At 37.7% G+C, this 17,123-nt stretch overlaps 1 protein-coding gene across 1 annotated transcript in view; it reads right to left on the minus strand.

The window, feature by feature from the left end:
* The window catches only part of ARHGAP15 (Rho GTPase activating protein 15), a 611,884-nt gene extending 600,754 nt beyond the window's left edge, over window positions 1-11,130 (minus strand). The window contains exon 1 of the mRNA XM_059394353.1: window positions 10,988-11,130. The gene's annotated coding sequence lies outside the window, so the exon portion shown is untranslated. The remainder of the gene's footprint in view (window positions 1-10,987) is intronic.
* Between the last annotated feature and the right edge of the window lie 5,993 nt (window positions 11,131-17,123).

Raw genomic sequence — 17,123 nt, forward strand, 5'->3', positions numbered from 1 at the left:
CACATGTTATTTTCTGTTTTATCTCGTGAGGAAACTCCCCATTTTATAGATGAGGGAACTCAGTCTTCAAGAGATTAAGTAACTCGCACAAAATACCATGGACTGTATCTAGCAAGGGGTGGAGCCCAGAGATCTCAGACAGGCATAAATGCCAGGTTGTGGGAGCACTCATTCTCTTCTCTCCATCCAATCAATCGACCAGATTCTGTTCCAGAACTTTTTTTTTTTTTTAATCCCTTACAGTGATAATAAGGTATTTAGAGCACAGGCTCAGAAATCAGAAAACACTTAGGAGAAATATGTTCTTGACATGTCTTGAAACAATTCAATTTTTCTATATTTCATTGTCTTCTTCTATTAAACCTATGAAAATCTCCTGCTTGCTTGCTGAATGATCACATAAAATAATGTATATAAAACCACTTTTAAAACTCTAAATAGAATATAAATATATTAATTAACTTGAACCCAACCATCACCCTGAAGACATAAAGTGAATCTGAAATAGGCAAAGTAAAGGAATAAGAGAAACAGGAGTATGAGGGCAAGTAAGACCCCTTTGGCTGTAGTCTAGGCAAGACTTAATGGATGACCAAATTAATAACTGTGACAATAAATGAAATGGAGAGAAGGAAATGGATGCCCCTAAAACCTGGCAACTGACTGGAGGTGTATGGAATAAGCAGCGTACAGGGGTCCACAGAGATTCCAAGCTTACTTGTTTAGGTAATTTCAAAATAGGGACATCAAGTCAGCAGGAGAAAGAGAAGGATTCTGTAGGGAGATTAGGGGCTAACTTGCGACATATTCAGTTTGAACTGCTATTGGGATTCCATGGAATGGCATCAAGGGACAACTAAAAATGAGAAACAGCACTGGGAGAAAGGCCAAGGGCAAAGATAGTACTTTAAGGACTATCTTTGAGGAATTTTATTTGTTTATTTATTTATTCATTCATTCAATTTCAAGCCAGGTAACGGGAAACTATTTAAATATTCTGGCAACCACATTGCAGGAGAAAAATGAAGTGGATGACATTAACTTTAATAATATATTTTATTTAATTCAATATGTTAACATTTTATAATTTCAACATATAATCAATATAAAAATGGTACCATTCTTTTTATTTGTACTGAGTTTTCAAAATATGGTTATTTTACACTCAGTTTAGACAAGGCACATGTCAAATACTGAATACCCATTTGTAGCTAGTTGCTTTCATAATCAGCTACAAGATCTAAGAAAGTATTCGGGGGATTTGCAGGCTGAGGAGAGAACATAGGTCTACAGGAAAAAAAAAAAAAAGAGAGAGAGAGAGAGAGAAATAGAAAAGGCACCTGCAATGTGACAGAAGCAGAGGCAAAAATTGTTTTCTTCCTCACATGTTGTATAACATCTTTACAGAAGGCAATATACGCAGCAAACAAGAAACAGGTTTTCCACAGATGGTATCATTTTAGACAGCAAACAAAGCAGGATCGTTTTAGACCCTTTCGGACCTTAGGGCCCACAAATGAAGTCCAGCATTGCTTAACTCCTAACACTTAATCGACTTAGAAATTGTTAGCATGGCAGAGTGAAAATAACATGGATTTTTGTCTTCTCGTGGATTTATCTCAAATATGCCTCTAAATCATGACATATTCTACCACATTGTCCTGTAAATTTGGGCACTTAGCCACTTACCTTTAATTTCCTTATCTTTAAAATGGACATACTAACTTCTTTACATGATTTTTGTGGCTATCAGATACTATTAGGTAGGCAAAACACCCAATATATAACATGCATTATACATACTATCATAATCATAGCTATGATGATCATTGTTTACAATGCCACTCTAAATGTATATTGATGAATGTCTCACACTACTGTAAGCATCTTGAGAATGAGAAATTATTGTCTATATTTTGTAACACCATAGTACCCAACACAGTGTTGGAGATACCACTGGGGTAATCAACACTCATTTTTCTCCTGTATTCCACTTAAGACAACCAAAAAAAAAATTATTTTTAAGTAAAGATAAAAAAATAAATTATATATAAAATGTACCACAGAAGTGATTCTTGTATTGATTAAATGTCTTTTTTTCCTGAAATGAATAGGTAACATTATATGGAAACTCAGATTGGTTGATTTTCTACTGCCTTTAGCAGAAAGATGAATTGCTCAGGGGCGCCTGGGCGGCTCAGATGGTTAAGTATCCGACTTCAGCTCAAGTCATCATCTCCAGGTCCTGGGATCCAGCCCCACAGTACGGGGTGGGGGTGGGTGAGGGAAGGGTGTGGGGGGGGTCCCAGCTCAGCAGGGAGTCTGTTTCTCCCTTTCTCTCTGCCTTTCCCCCTGTTTGTATGTGATCTCTTTCTTTCTCCCTCTAATGAACAAATAAAACCTTAAAAAAAAAAAAAAAGAATTCCATTGCTCTGACTATAGCCTTTACATTATAATATAAAACTAATGCAGAAAGATAAATTTCCCTTTGACTCAGCACCCAATTTCCTGAGTATTCAACCTTTCAGAGCTCTTTTAAGTAGATATCTCATTTGAGTCTAAGTTCAGCATTACACCAGTAGAGACTAGAACAAAAAGTTCTCTCTGTGTTTAAGAAATTAATTTGCAGTAAACATAAAATTAATGCTTTTAGTGAAATAGTTTAAAATCTAAATGTTTGGAGATGATTGGTGTTTTCCATCAGTTTATGGCAGTATGTTTTCAGATGGTGGGTCATTTCTTCTGAGTTTCAGAAAGGCACTATAGTATATAATGAATTCAGTCTTCCAATCCAAACTTTCATCACTGCAAGGTTACTCAAAACATACCCATCATTTGTCATTTGTTTGAACTAGCTTCTCTTTTCCTAAATTTATTCTATTTTTTTTTCAGACCCAGAAGAAGTCACAAATCTCCAGAAAGCTTTTTTGACTCTATAGTCCAGAGTCAACTTTCATATTGTTTATTTTTTCACTAACCAAATATTCATTGAGTGTTTATCATCTGCTTACCATGCTCTACTTTCTAGATGTTCAATGGCAAATAAACAGACAAGGTCAATATGCTCATAGACGATTCAGTTTAAGTTGAAAATAGCCACTAAGCAAGTAGACAAAAAATAATAATAATTCCCTATATCCAAAATGCTATTTAGAAAAATGAAAGCAAAGTAATGAAAAAGAGAGAGCCCTGCAAGTCATGAAAGGAGATTGAATTAATTTGAAATAAAATAGAAAGTCATTTAGAATTTTTTTTTTAAACTGGGGAAGTTTTAGGATTTAAGTCTTAAGAAGGTCACTCTGGCTACTTCTTAGGAAATAAGTATGGTATGAAATGTAGAAGCAAGAAGATGAGTCAGGAAGATTCTGTAGTATCAGTGTTAGAAGTGGTAAAAGGTAACTGGATTTGGGATAATACAGTTTATATTTTACCCCTTGCTTAATGTCTGATTCATTCCTCCTAAGAGAAAGGCTGTTAAAGAAAAGCCCAAGATATACAATCAACATTTACAAATACAAAAATATATGAATAAAGTAAACCAGTTCACATGAGTAATAAAAAATTATTTTTAAGTAAAAATAAAAAATAAATTATATCTAAAATGTAACATAGAAATGATTCTGGTATTGATTAAATGTCTTTTTTTCCCGTATTATTTCCTCTGACAATATTTTCAATGTTTGTGAGACTTACGGTATTCTTGCCCATGGAGTGTACTTAATAGTCAATGATACCACAGAAAAACATCTTTAGGGTCAAAAAAAAAAAAAAAAAAAAAAACCCTGAGTGGAAGGTTCTAGAAGGTTCTAGAAGTTGCCACCTCTCCAACCTTCTTGAGGGCATTGAAACATGTGCAAACCAAAATTATTCCATATGTTTTATATGATTTCTTTCTCACTTAAAAGTAGAAAGTGAATTAATGAGTATAGTTTTATCTAAAATTGCGATGTTACTACATGCCACAGATTGTATTCATTTAACAGGTTTTTTTTTTTTTTTGAGGAAAAGTCATTATACCAACTAACAAACAAAAATTTGACAAAAAATAATGAACCTTGAGTCTGAAAAAAATATGTAACTTTTCAAGAGCCACTATTGAGAAAAGTTAAGTAAATAGAATAATGGGATCTAAATCAAAATTTTATAGGCTCTGCTTATTGGTGATGAATTGAATGTGGTTTGGAGTAGGAAATATGTGGGTAAGAGTATAACTGAAGGTAATTCACAGATAGATGAATGGTGCTGCCATTAACTGAGATGGATGAAAACAGGGAAGAAGCAAGTTGGGTTGGAGGCAAGAAGGGAGTAAGTAAGAGGTTAGTTTTGAACATAATCATTTTGCTATCCCAATGTGACATTCAAGTGAAGATGATGAGTAGCTAGTTGTGTTTATAGTTAAAATGCTAAGAAAAAGTTCTGATCTTGAGATACAACTAGAATACAGATCATATTTAAACTCATGGCATGGTAAGACATTTGCCTGTGAATAAACTTAGAAGACAAGAGCCAAGGCTAAAAAGAAAGAAATATGAAGACTGAGTGCAAGGCATTCCAATATTTAGAGTTGAATGATGAGGAAGATTTATCAAAGGAGACAGAGAAAGAGCATGCAGTTAGTTTGGTGAAAAACTGAAAGAATGAAATACCCAGGAGTCAAATGAAGGGAGAGGTTCAATAGGGCAGGAATGTTCAATTGCATCAAATGCAGCTCACATAGTCTACTATAGTAGACTATAGTTTACTAATATAAAGACATGTAAATGACCATTGAATTTGGCAAAATGAGTCTAAGACTCTGAGAATAAAATGTCCTGTGATATTTCCATAGCACTGCATTTATACATTTAGATTTATGCTTAAATTCTTGTGTTTGTGCACTAAATTACCTAAAAAGTTTTCATTGGCTAGATAGCACATTGATTCTTTGTGTCCCCAATAATTTCTAGCACAACACAGTGTGCTTAGAGTCCAAAACTATTTACGGAATTGAATTGAATTGAGCCGATGCCCGCCAAAATAACAATCAATTTTAAACCTGCAATAGTAGTATGTGTAATCGACAAGGTCTATTTTAAAAATAAGATTTTCTGCTTATTCTTTGGCATTCTGTCAATATTCCCTCTCATCAGATGAGCTTTCCTATAATATTAGAGGAGACTGGAACCATGAAGTGTATATTTCCTCACTTTATGCCTCTTTCTATCCCATCATCCACATACACACTCATTAAAGCGCTCTCCCTTCAGGATCAGGTAAACTTACCTGGTAACTTATCTACTTGAGCTCATGATCACATGCAACTGTCTTTAGTCTCTGAGACCTTGTCAGCTTTCTGGATATATGGCCTTTGTTTCCTTCATTTGCATTCCTTTTCTCTTTTCCTTCACTTCAACATTCATGTTTCATCCCTTTTCTAACAACTACCTATTTCGAGACTTAAGAAAAGAGTATTTTACATAGGCTATCCCCAATTTCTTACTTCTCTGACATCTCCCTCTAAAGCTTGAACTTCATTAATGCTTTTGGTCCTTAATTAAAAAACTGAGAAAGGATACATTATCTTATTAAGAAAAATAAGTAGGGGCACCTGAATGGCTGGGTTGGTTAAGTGTCCAACCCTTGGTTTTAGCTCAGGTCATGATTGCAGAGTCCTTAGATGGAGCCGAGCCCCAAGCCAAACATAGAGCTTGCTTGTTCCTCTCCCTCTACTCCTCCCTCTTACTATCTTTCTCTCTCTCTACTCCTCCCTCTTATTATCTTTCTCTCTCTCTCTCTCTCTTTCTCATAAATAAATAAAATCTTTAAAAAGGAAGAAAAACAAGCATATCTTTAATCTTTTAAAAAGCAAGCTCAATCTCAATCATAATAACAGAAATACCAATAAAACTACATTGCGATACAATTTTCTACCCATTAGCAAAATCTGAAAAGTTTGGCAATACAATCCATTGGAAAAGCTACAGAGCTTCGACCAGCATTCTAGATTATAAACCAAGAGACAAATTATTTTGTCTCTTGGCTTATAAGTAAATAGTATCCCTGGAAGTTCATCCCAAGGATATATTTGAAAACACACACAATTTCATTAACACATTCATTACATTAGGAAAAATTGAAGACACCCATGACTCTTTTAATAAAATCTGATACATCCACGCAGTGGAATACTAAGAGAGAGAAAAAATTGAACAGTTTCTCATTTTTACTATGGAAATATCTCTAAGATATTATTAAAAGGAAAAAAAAAAAGCAAAGTGGAGAGGTGTGTATAATATGCTACCTTTAATATAGTAAGGGATGATATATGCACTTACATTATATATAAGTATATGCAATTGTGAAAGATTTAAAAAAAAACTATGAAAAGTGGTTCCCTATTGGATTAAGGGGGGGTGGATAGAGGTATATAGAAATGGGAATGGAAGAAAGATTATTTTCTATAATTTTTATATTTAGGTTTTGATTTTGAACCTCTTGCCGCATCACCTATTCTTAAATTCAAAACAAAACAAAACAAAAATACATCCATACATCATTATAACCACAGTCTGTCTAAGGACCTCAAGGCATGTGGAGAGGGGAACCAGCGCTTGACCTTACAGGAATATCTACCTTCTCTGACTGCAACCATTTCTGCAAACTGTCCTGAGGAGTATACCACCAGCAGGGAGATCTATGCAAAAAGGAAATAAATCCGGATGCTGGCTAGCCCATCATCCAAATGAGGACTTTCAATTATGTATTTCTCCTGCTTAACAGTACTATTGTTACTTACAACCTTTCATCATAATCTGCTCAGCAGGTCTCCTCTCTTAGGATTTCTTTTTTTTTTTTTTAAAGATTTTATTTATTTATTTGACAGAGAGAAATCACAAGTAGATGGAGAGGCAGGCAGAGAGAGAGAGAGAGAGGGAAGCAGGCTCCCTGCTGAGCAGAGAGCCCGATGCGGGACTCGATCCCAGGACCCTGAGATCACGACCTGAGCCAAAGGCAGCGGCCCAACCCACTGAGCCACCCAGGAGCCCCTCTCTTAGGATTTCAAACGTCTTTCTGGCCTTATCTCCTACTACTGTATTTGTAGCTACCAAAACTAGTCAACTCATTTTTCCTTGGAAATTCTCTGACTTATGTGTCTGGACATATCCCCTTTCTGTTCCCTGGGATGTTTCTCAAATCCCAAATCCTAGCTGTCTCTGAAAAATACTACAAATCTGTCCTCCCAAACTGTCCTGATTTCTCTGATAGGATATAATCAAGTGATATAATGCCTGGAAATTCTCTAATTTACTGCCTGGCACATAACTGGAATACAAAATGTTTCATGAGTTTCTGAATCCTCATATGGTATTGGACAAATTTCACTTGTATTATAATAATTATTAATGTAACAATCATATTAGATTATAAACTCCTAGAAGAAAAATGTTGAGACAAGTATTCATCTATGAGGTAGCTCTTGAAAAATACTTTAAAATTCAGTTTAATTGAAACGCTTGCTTCATTCAAACCTACCTTTAAACTGATACTGTATTTCTGTCTGATTATAAAGTTCAGAGAATTTGAATAAGCACTTTTTTTAAGTGTGACCATATGTGGCTGTATAGTAGAGTTCTGCGGCTTTTACCTATAAGAAATAAAGTCACTTTTCTTCTGGGGAAAGTATTTTAGTTTCTGTGTGGAGGCACCTCCATTCAGCAAAGAGTAATGTGTTGCAGGCTCAGGAGGCCCCTCCATGCTAGAGAAGACCCGTGACCCAATGCAGTCACTCATGGTGCTAGTGTCTTAGGGTCAATGATTAGCTCTACCTTGGTCATGTGACAAAATTTGGCCCAATCAGATCTCAATCTGAGACCTTTACAGTGGTGATAGGGGAAAGTCAAATTTCTGCAACACATCTGAAAGGGTCAATGTAAACCCAACACTTTCTAGTCAATTCTGTGAACTTCTGTCAGAGAGGGCTTATAGCACATTGGGAAGAAAAAAAAAAATCTGAGTAATGAAGAAAATACAACCCAATCAAAAACCCATGTGAGCTCCTAGATTCTACCATGCCTGACTTTGCTTTCCTTGGGTTTTAAAGTTATACAAATTAGTGACTGTTTCTATTGCCTAAACTAATTTCAACTCATTTTCCATCATTTGAAAAAAAAAAAAAAAGGCATTTTGCCAACTCTAAACTGATATTTAGAATACTTGTAAGTATAGTTTAAACTCTAGCTCTATAACATGTATTGTTCAGTGCAAAAAAATATGCTTCTGGTACCCAAAGTTTTAAATTCAGAATATTAAATTATTTTTAAAATGCATATATATTAAACAATGGAGTATTTAAGTATTTTCTAAGTGTATGTGAATATGAAAATAGTGTTAAGGCATAGTGCAATTAATTTTCATCCTCTACAAGAACGGTGTATATATTATTCAGGAATATCTTAGAGGAATGAACACATCTCTGTGGACCCTTCATATAAGACACACTGTGTTTAAATACCTTAAGAGGACCAGTGGTTAACAAAACACTCTTCCATCCCCCAAATATCCACCCCCCAACTATTTGTTATAGTATCATTTTCTTCACCTGACTGAAGTCTTCAACATGTAGCTGTCCCTTTGGATTTGTCTACTGAGTGACCTTATTAAAATTTTACCAGGGAGGGGAGGTCTGGCTAAGAAGTAAAAAGAAACAAAGCTCTGTAGCTTTCTCCTGTGAGCATGAATTATTTTTATCAGATGCTCTAAGTGCTGGGAAATAGGATGAGTAAGTTTTAAGGACAACTGAAGTAGGATGGAAGACCCCAAGTGGGGTCTGTCCTTCTAGGTACCAAGGCTGTGAGATTCTAAGTTAGGGACAGAGCAGGCCATTCCAAATCAAAGCATTCAAAAAGAATAAAGGAGGAATATCAATGAAAAAAAATCTCTTTTCTCAATTTTGCTGAATGCTGGCCCCAAGTGGAAAAGCATGATATACTTTTCATAAATCAGTTTTGAAATTACTTTCCAAATAAGATTTTCTGCATTGTTTCATTTCACCAAAATTTGTTTATTTATTCACTTAAAATGTGTAAAAGTATAGTAACCTATAGTAATACCTCATTTGTACTTGACTCTTTAGGATTCGGTCTGTGTGTTCAAATGATAATGCATTACTTGTTTTTACAAACAATTCTGAGAATGTCTCAGTTTATATGCCCATCAGTGCTAATTGTTGCTCTTTATAAATCCATACTGAGCTACATAACTCATTCTTAGTTTTACACATACTTCATAAGATATTTATATTTTAATTTGACAGTTTCTTCAAGAAACAATCATTTAACAAGGAATCTGGCTATTAAAAATATGAAATGGTTTTAAAAACTGCAGTGGACATTTTTTCAGTGTCAGATGTTTATGTGGATAGTCACTCTTGGTAATGCATAAATACTACATATGTTTATTCATGTGATGTTCTTTTATAATAAAATGAAAGTAATAACATATCAACCAAAACTATCTGAATTGTACAGCTTCTGTAGATGCAGAGGTTCAGAACCACAATATTGAAGACAGATTTAAATAATGCTTTCCATTGTGTGGAAATGTAACCAACTGAAAAACTAATCAGAATATCAAAGCAAATACATATTACCAGGGTCTCCCTGCACTCTAACAATAAAACACGTATTGAACACCAAGTCCTAATCTCTATTTGTGTGTGTGTGTGTGTCAGCCTTTTAATAGTCAACAAGTAGCTAGCCTCAGTATTGACAACTGAAGAGGTCTTAAAATAGAGTGTACTAGTATGCCAAATAATTTCCTACTAAATTGACCATATCAAAAAACATTTATATGTGTCTTTCAATAAAAGATAATACAAGAAAAGAATTGTTGCCACTTATCAACCCTGTAACCATTTTTTAATAACACAAAAAAATCGGTGTTGTGGAGCCATCCGTTCCCCCATTCAACAGCACAATAAAAATATTATTAGGGAAGAGTGGATCATATCTGGAGTTCTTATTAAAATTCTTTCAAAAATATACATTCAGATTTATTTTAGGTATTTGTCTCTGAGATTAGCAGTTCTGTATATTTTTTGTTCATATGTTATGGAGCACAAAGACATTTTGTAAAAGCAAGAAGTCAATATTAATGAAAAGTTCTCATCGCTTTGTGGTTAACTAATCTTTTTCATTTCTAGGGTTATTATTTTGGAAAATCTCAAAGAAGGAAAATTATTTAATTCTATAAATACCAAAAATGTAGCTCCAATTTGCCCTGTCTCCCAAAAGTAACCTTCGATAAAGTCAGCTATGTCTTTCTTATTTAACAGAGTTTTGCTTATGAAATAGAAACTTGCCTTCCTTTCACCCTATATTTTAAATACAATTTAAGAAAAAAGTTAAAATATTCAAGTGTCGTAACAGAGAGCTCTCTTTTGCATTTTAAAACTTTCCTTCCTTTTAACAGCTCTTTAATAAACTACACATTTACTAAACTACACTTTTTCAAAGGTTTCTAATGTTAACATAACACAACACTTTATAGTAGCTCTTACACGTTGCAATTCAGGTATTGTTTCTTATTATTACAAAGTGCCTTTTTATCTTTCATTATCCGGATTCTGAATAGTACACATTTTTGTAAAAAGGTGCCACTTAAATGAGAGTTTGTAAAACTACCGGTTAGAGAGGCAAAGTCCCATATTTTCTCTAGTATTTTTGAAAGTACTTTCAAACTCAAACTATGCCTTAGTCTGTCTTTAATATTTTAGTATAAAACCTTAGCAAAGATCCTAGTATAATATCTGTTAAGGGACTTTTGAATTTGACAGTTGCAAATATGAAAAGAATAATGTTTCTACACCGAAGGAAACAAACCGATGTTTTAATCACAGGTGAAACCCATTTCTGTAGAAATATTTGTATGTTCACACAAAAACGTAGGACACCGCCAAACATTTTCAAGTTTAAATTTTCTGTTCAGTATAAGGTTAAAATTTACTTACCTTTTCTCGGTGTTCACTTGTTACTGAAACTGCCATCAACTTCCAACTGTTAATGACTCTTTCAACAAAAACGGAAAACAGTAAAGTCAAGTCACATGTCGTAAGAATAGGCCTGCGTTGGATGCTGCTTAATTTCAGTACTGGAGGGAAAAAAAAAAAAAAGCAGGGGGTGGGGGTGAGCACAAAAACTTTAAAATAAAACCACTTCCTGCATAGATACGGTTAACCACACACATCACATCATTATTCGATTTGAAGAAATTGCCTTGTATAGTCAAGAATATTGTTATTTTTCAATGTGCTTTTCAATTTTCAAACATTACTACATTTATATAGATTTCATCAATTCTGATTTAATGGGGGGGAAATGCATGGTTAAAAATATAGCAGGGGGAGGAGCAGGCAGGGAAGCACTCAGGGAACTTCCTCTTTCTCTGCCTTCTAGCAAGAACTCAAAACCTAAGTCTCTAAGGTCCTCTGTCGGTGTGGGCATGCCCACATACCATTGGGAAGCTCTGCTTACTGACTTGAGAAGCCACTTACAATTCACAGAGCTGACACTTCTCTCTCACTCATGGATGGACCGACTAAGAGGTGCTCCACGTCATGAATCGAAGGTGTTGGGAAGGTTGCTAATGAACTTGAGAGCTGGCAGCAGCCCAGGGCCCTGATGCCACCTGGAGGAAAGAGGGGTACTCATATAGCCCATGTTCTGACCCTTACTCTGGTGGTGGCTTTCACACTGGGGTGGCAGTTTCCTGAGCAGTCCTGAATCTGCTGACCAGATTTACTCTAGCTTTCTGTGGCCTGATTTCAGAAGAAAAATCAAGGATGCAAAGAGTAACATTTTTTGGCAAGCTGCTATGTGCTCATCTGGTTCACACTTTAACTAGTCCAGGACATATTTTGGGTGGAGGGGAGCCCTCAAAAACAACAATGGCTTGTGCATCCTTATTGAACCATGGAGTTCAAGAAATAAGCTCCTGGATGTCCAGGCTTGGCTGGTTTTGTGAGATTTCTGGGAGTTTCACAAAAGGAAAAGCTCCCCTTTCAAACATATGAGAAAGTTAAATCACAATCTCTTGTCATGCAAGCCAATTAGACTAGAAAAGTGTGTAATAGCTCTCAGTGGTGTGGAATGGTTGGCACATATAAAGACAATCATTAAAAAATTTTTTTTTGGTTTATATAGCCCAAGTGAAAGATGGCATGTCCCTTGCAAGTTAATCTACTTTCTCCAGGACTTCTCCTTTTCAAAATTATTTTTCAGATTGACCCAAGATCTATTGATTATCAATCTGGGATGCACCTTTTCAAGTGTGCTGAGCCCTGAAGGTTTGTACTCAGTACTGTCCTTAATACTGAGGAAAATTGCAAAGAACATGACACTGAAAGTGAGGAAAGCAGAATTCAGGCCTCAGTTCTGACACTCTATTTATTTAACCTTGGCCAAGCCACTTATGTTCAGATTCAAGTTATTTTTGATATAAGGGAATACACAAATGAAAGCCATCTATCTTCCAGAATAAAAGCGTTGGTCCCCCAAATTAGGGGCTTCCCAGTGAAATCTGAAACTGCCTTTTGTACACACGGAGGCCAAGGAGAGACCAAAGAGGCAACCCCTCCAGATTGGAAGGTTGGAGGTTTAATAAACCAGGGAACTCACATACAAGGCTGGTCTTGGGCTGTCACAGGACAAGTAGTTCTCTGCACCAAAATCTCAAGTTTATATAGAGGCCTTACCTGGGTCCCTCTCATAAACCCTCTGGATCGTCTCATCAATGCATTGCTCTCTCAAAACTGTATCCTTGGGATGCCTGGGTGGCTCAGTGTGTTGAGGCCTCTGCCTTCAGCTCAGGTCGTGATCCCAGAGTCCTGGGATTGAGCCCCACATCGGGCTCTCTGCTTGGCCGTGAGCCTGCTTCCCCCTCTCTCTCTGCCTGCCTCTCTGCCTGCTTGTGATCTCTCTCTCTCTCTGTCAAATAAATAAATAAATAAAATCTTAAAAAAAAAAAAACTGTATTCTTTTTTTTTTTAAATATTTTATTTATTTATTTGACAGACAGAGATCACAAGTAGGCAGAGAGGCAGGCAGAGAGAGAAGTGGAAGCAGGCTCCCTGCTGAGCAGAGAGCCCGATGTGGGGCTCGATCCCAGGACCCTGGGATCATGACCTGAGCCGAAAGCAGAGGCTTTAACCCACTGAGCCACCCAGGCGCCCCAAAAAAACTGTATTCTTGAAGAAGCTCCCACTGTGCGAACTATGGGAACTGTGGGCAGCATGTACATTTCCAGGACAGAGGAGGAGATGAAGAGCTTCTGATTGCCTAGGTGTGGCTCATGGGTCAACCTGTGGTCAAGTCCTCTCGATGACCTCCTCTGACATTCTTTTTCTCCGCACTGGCTCTTAAAGTCTTTTATGTCCCTCTCTATTATAATGAGCGCTGAGTGGTCAACAAAAAGTTTTACTAGCTGGGAGCTGGCTAATTGGGTGTCTGGCTGGCTTCATAGGAAGCAGATACCACAGCAACAATAAAGAAGCATATAAGAGAAAAAATAGGTTAAGATAATGATTTTTACAATATGTAACTTTTTAAATTTTTTTTATTTTATTATTATTATTATTTTTTTTTTTTTTGGTAAGCAAGAACCCCATGCTTTAAAACCACTAATTTCTTTGGTGAGTGCTGTGAAGTGTGTAAACCTGGTGATTCACAGACCTGTACCCCTGGGGATAAAAATATATGTTTATAAAAAATAAAAAATTAAAAAAAAAAAACACTAATTTCAGTCCCTAAGCTGGGGTTCAGATCCCTCAGAATGTTCTCTTGTGGTTTGTGTTTTGTTTTGTTTTGGTTTTTTTAAGATTTTATTTATTTATTTGACAGACAGAGACACAGCAAAGGAAGGAACACAAGCAGGGGGAACAGGAGAAGGAGAAGCAGGCTTCCCGGCGGAGTGCAGAGCCTGTGGCGGAGCTCGATTCCAGGACCTTGGGATCATGACTTGAACCAAACAGAAACACTTAACGACTGAGCCACCCAGGCACCCCTGTTCTCTTGTAATTTTATGTGATTTAATAAAGAAGATACATCAGCAGGGACGCCTGGGTGGCTCAGTTGGTTGGATGACTGCCTTCGGCTCAGGTCATGATTCTAGAGTTCCGGGATCGAGTCCCGCATCAGGCTCCCAGCTCCAAGGGGAGTCTGCTTCTCCCTCTGACCTTCTCCTTGTTCATGCTCTCTCTCACTGTCTCTCAAATAAATAAATAAAATCTTAAAAAAAAAAAAAAAAGGAGAAGATACATCAGCAGACTCAACAGGTATGAACATACACTTTGGAGAATGGCACAAGGGCCTCCTCTTCAGGCAATAGTGATGCTCTAGGTCATCTGATTTGGGAGGAGAACTTTTCTCCCTGGAGACGTTTCAGGGTTTAGTAGAGACAGGTTTTGCTGGCTGTCATTTAAGACTTGCTGGGCAGATTTAGTAGAAATTTCTATGTGTCCTACAATGTCCTGCAGACCCTTGGAGGGGAAAAAGGCTGTGGCCAAGTGATTGATTCAATGGAAAACAAAATGTGCCTTGAGGGGAAGATTAGCCATTTTTGTTACCATGGGGTCTATTCTCCTGTGTATCCAGGAAAACCCCAGAGGGTAGTGGCCCAACCACTAGATGGAAGCCACAGCCAGAGGTTTGTGCCACATCACCACTGGGTCTTATTTGAGGCTACCCAATAAATACCTGAGAAGCCATGCCAGTCAGTGTCAAACCAGCCACACTATTCTTTGATATGATGGAATGACTATAGAGTTTCTGTGATATAGATTCCTTATCCCACATGTGTTGGGGTTGTTCTGTTTAGCGTGATTTTTCTGTACCCAGCCTAGAAGTTCCTTGGTGCTCAAATGTCCATAACCCAGGGTGAGACACACAAACCCATCCCAATCTGGACACAGTCATTCATGACTCTATCAGTGGTGTTTTCAGGGTCCTTTTGGTCAGCAGTGTGATGGGCTGCCTGCATAGTTTGATTAACCAGAAAAGAATACCCACGCCTACCATTATCCATAGTATGTGCCACAGGCAAGGTTTTTGGATCAGTATTGTTAAGATCACATAACTTCAGAGCACTGTGAGATGCCTGGGTGGCTCAGTCTGTTAAGCGTCTGCCTTCGGCTTAGGTCATGATCCCAGGGTCCTGTGATCAAGTCACAAATCAAGATCCTTGTTCAGCAGGGAGCCTGCTTCTCCCTCTCCCTCTGCCACTCCCCCTGCTTGTGCCCTCTTTCTGTATGACAAATAAATAAATAAAATCTTTAAAAACAAACAAACAAAATACACAAAACAACAACAACAACAAAAGAACACTAGTCTTAGCTTGTTCTCCCTTAATGTATTGCTTTAGGGCTTTTCAGTCGTCTCCCTGGAGCAGTGATATCTACCACAGCAATCCTGACAAGCTAGAACAGAGGCAGCTGCCCATGTGCCCAGCAGCTGGATTGATACCTTTGGCAGGCAGATGAGTGGGCCCACTCTACAAAGGTATTTCTATCAGGTGTCCATACCAAGATTAGACACTGTACAAACAGGAGAAGTTTAAGGTTGAAAAAGACAAATTTGGTAAGAATTTGTATGAGAAGGGCTTCCCCTCCTATACGAACTATACTTGTGGCCTGATCTTAGCTGTTAGTGTGGCTGCAGCTTTAGAAATATGACCTAATTGTACATATCACACATGTTGGTCTGGGCATGCAGCACGGTCAGACATAAGGAGGTGGACTGGAGATAGGATGTGCAAGACCAGGACATGTCCTATCTCCCCTCTTTTAATGGTGCGTATTCCAATCCAAGTATAATGCATTTTTGTAGGTCTGGCTTATAGCAGGATGATAGGACCCTAGTGGAGACTAAGTAGTCACCCTTCACCTAGGAATATGAAGTAACTCATCTATCCCGGTAGGATGTTCTATTGCACATTTCCAGAAGTGATGCCTTTTCCAGATGTGATGGGTCCTCCTGTTCTTAGCAACATAACACACTGATGAAATGGTGAGAGTCAGGGCAATAGCTGTCTCCTGTGACTTCCATACCTATGGCATTCAGTGTCTCAACAGGGGTCCCTAGGCTGGCATTTGGGCAACAGGTCTTACTGGTTAATCATTTAAATGTATTAAAGCCTGGGACAGTATTTTAGGCCATTTGGCTGGGCAGTTTTAGTAATTTGATCTGTTGCTTTAATATTCCATTTTTCCTTTCTATCAGTCCTGATGCTTGCAGCATTATAGAGGGTGAAACTTCCATTCAATGTTATAGTCCTTTGCCCCGTCTTCCATATCACGACTATTATTAACATGTGACCTCTGATCGTTGTTTATTTGACGAGGTCCACCGTACACAGTACCCAGCTTCTCTGATCCCCTAATCGTGGAAGCACAGTTTACACAAAAATAGGAAAGCTTGGGTTAGTCCAGACTCATGGCCATATAAACTAAGGCATAATTAGAACGCTCACTAAAAGGGCAGAGACCAGGCCCCTGGTTGGTTCACTGGGTTAAAGCCTCTGCCTTCGGCTCAAGTCATGATCCCAAGGCCCTGGGATTGAGCCCCGCATCGGGCTCTCTGCTCAGCTGGGAGCCTGCTCCCCCACCCCCGCCTGCCTCTCTGCCTACTTGTGATCTCTGTCTTTCAAACAAATAAAATAAATAAAATGTTTAAAAGGACAGAGACCAATATTACTGACTTGCCTTCTTTACCCGTTGGGAATTCTGGCCTATGGTCCCTGACTCCTTTGGAACTTCCTTCAGCACAGTTTAGATCACACAGTGCATGCTGTTAGTGTATTCTAAGGGCAATCAGGTATCCTTAGCAATATTCATTGCGCTGCAGTGGCTGTTTTTCTTGCATCCAATCTATTTTATCTACTGAAGAGTTCATTGTTAGGGCTTGTGCCTGAGCTAGGGCCTCAGCTTCCTCATCGCCACAAGGTGTTGGTGCCTTATGATCCCAGATGTGGAAGACAACAAGGGCTCCCTCAGCCCCTTGCAGGTGAACTCAAATGCCTTTCCATGTATCTTGACCCTACAAGGGTTTATCCATGATCACCTATTCCTTGGCTTTCCACTGTTCAAGTCATGG

This window comes from Mustela nigripes, chromosome 3 (assembly GCF_022355385.1).
Source record: "Mustela nigripes isolate SB6536 chromosome 3, MUSNIG.SB6536, whole genome shotgun sequence".
NCBI classification, from domain to species: Eukaryota; Metazoa; Chordata; class Mammalia; order Carnivora; family Mustelidae; genus Mustela; species Mustela nigripes.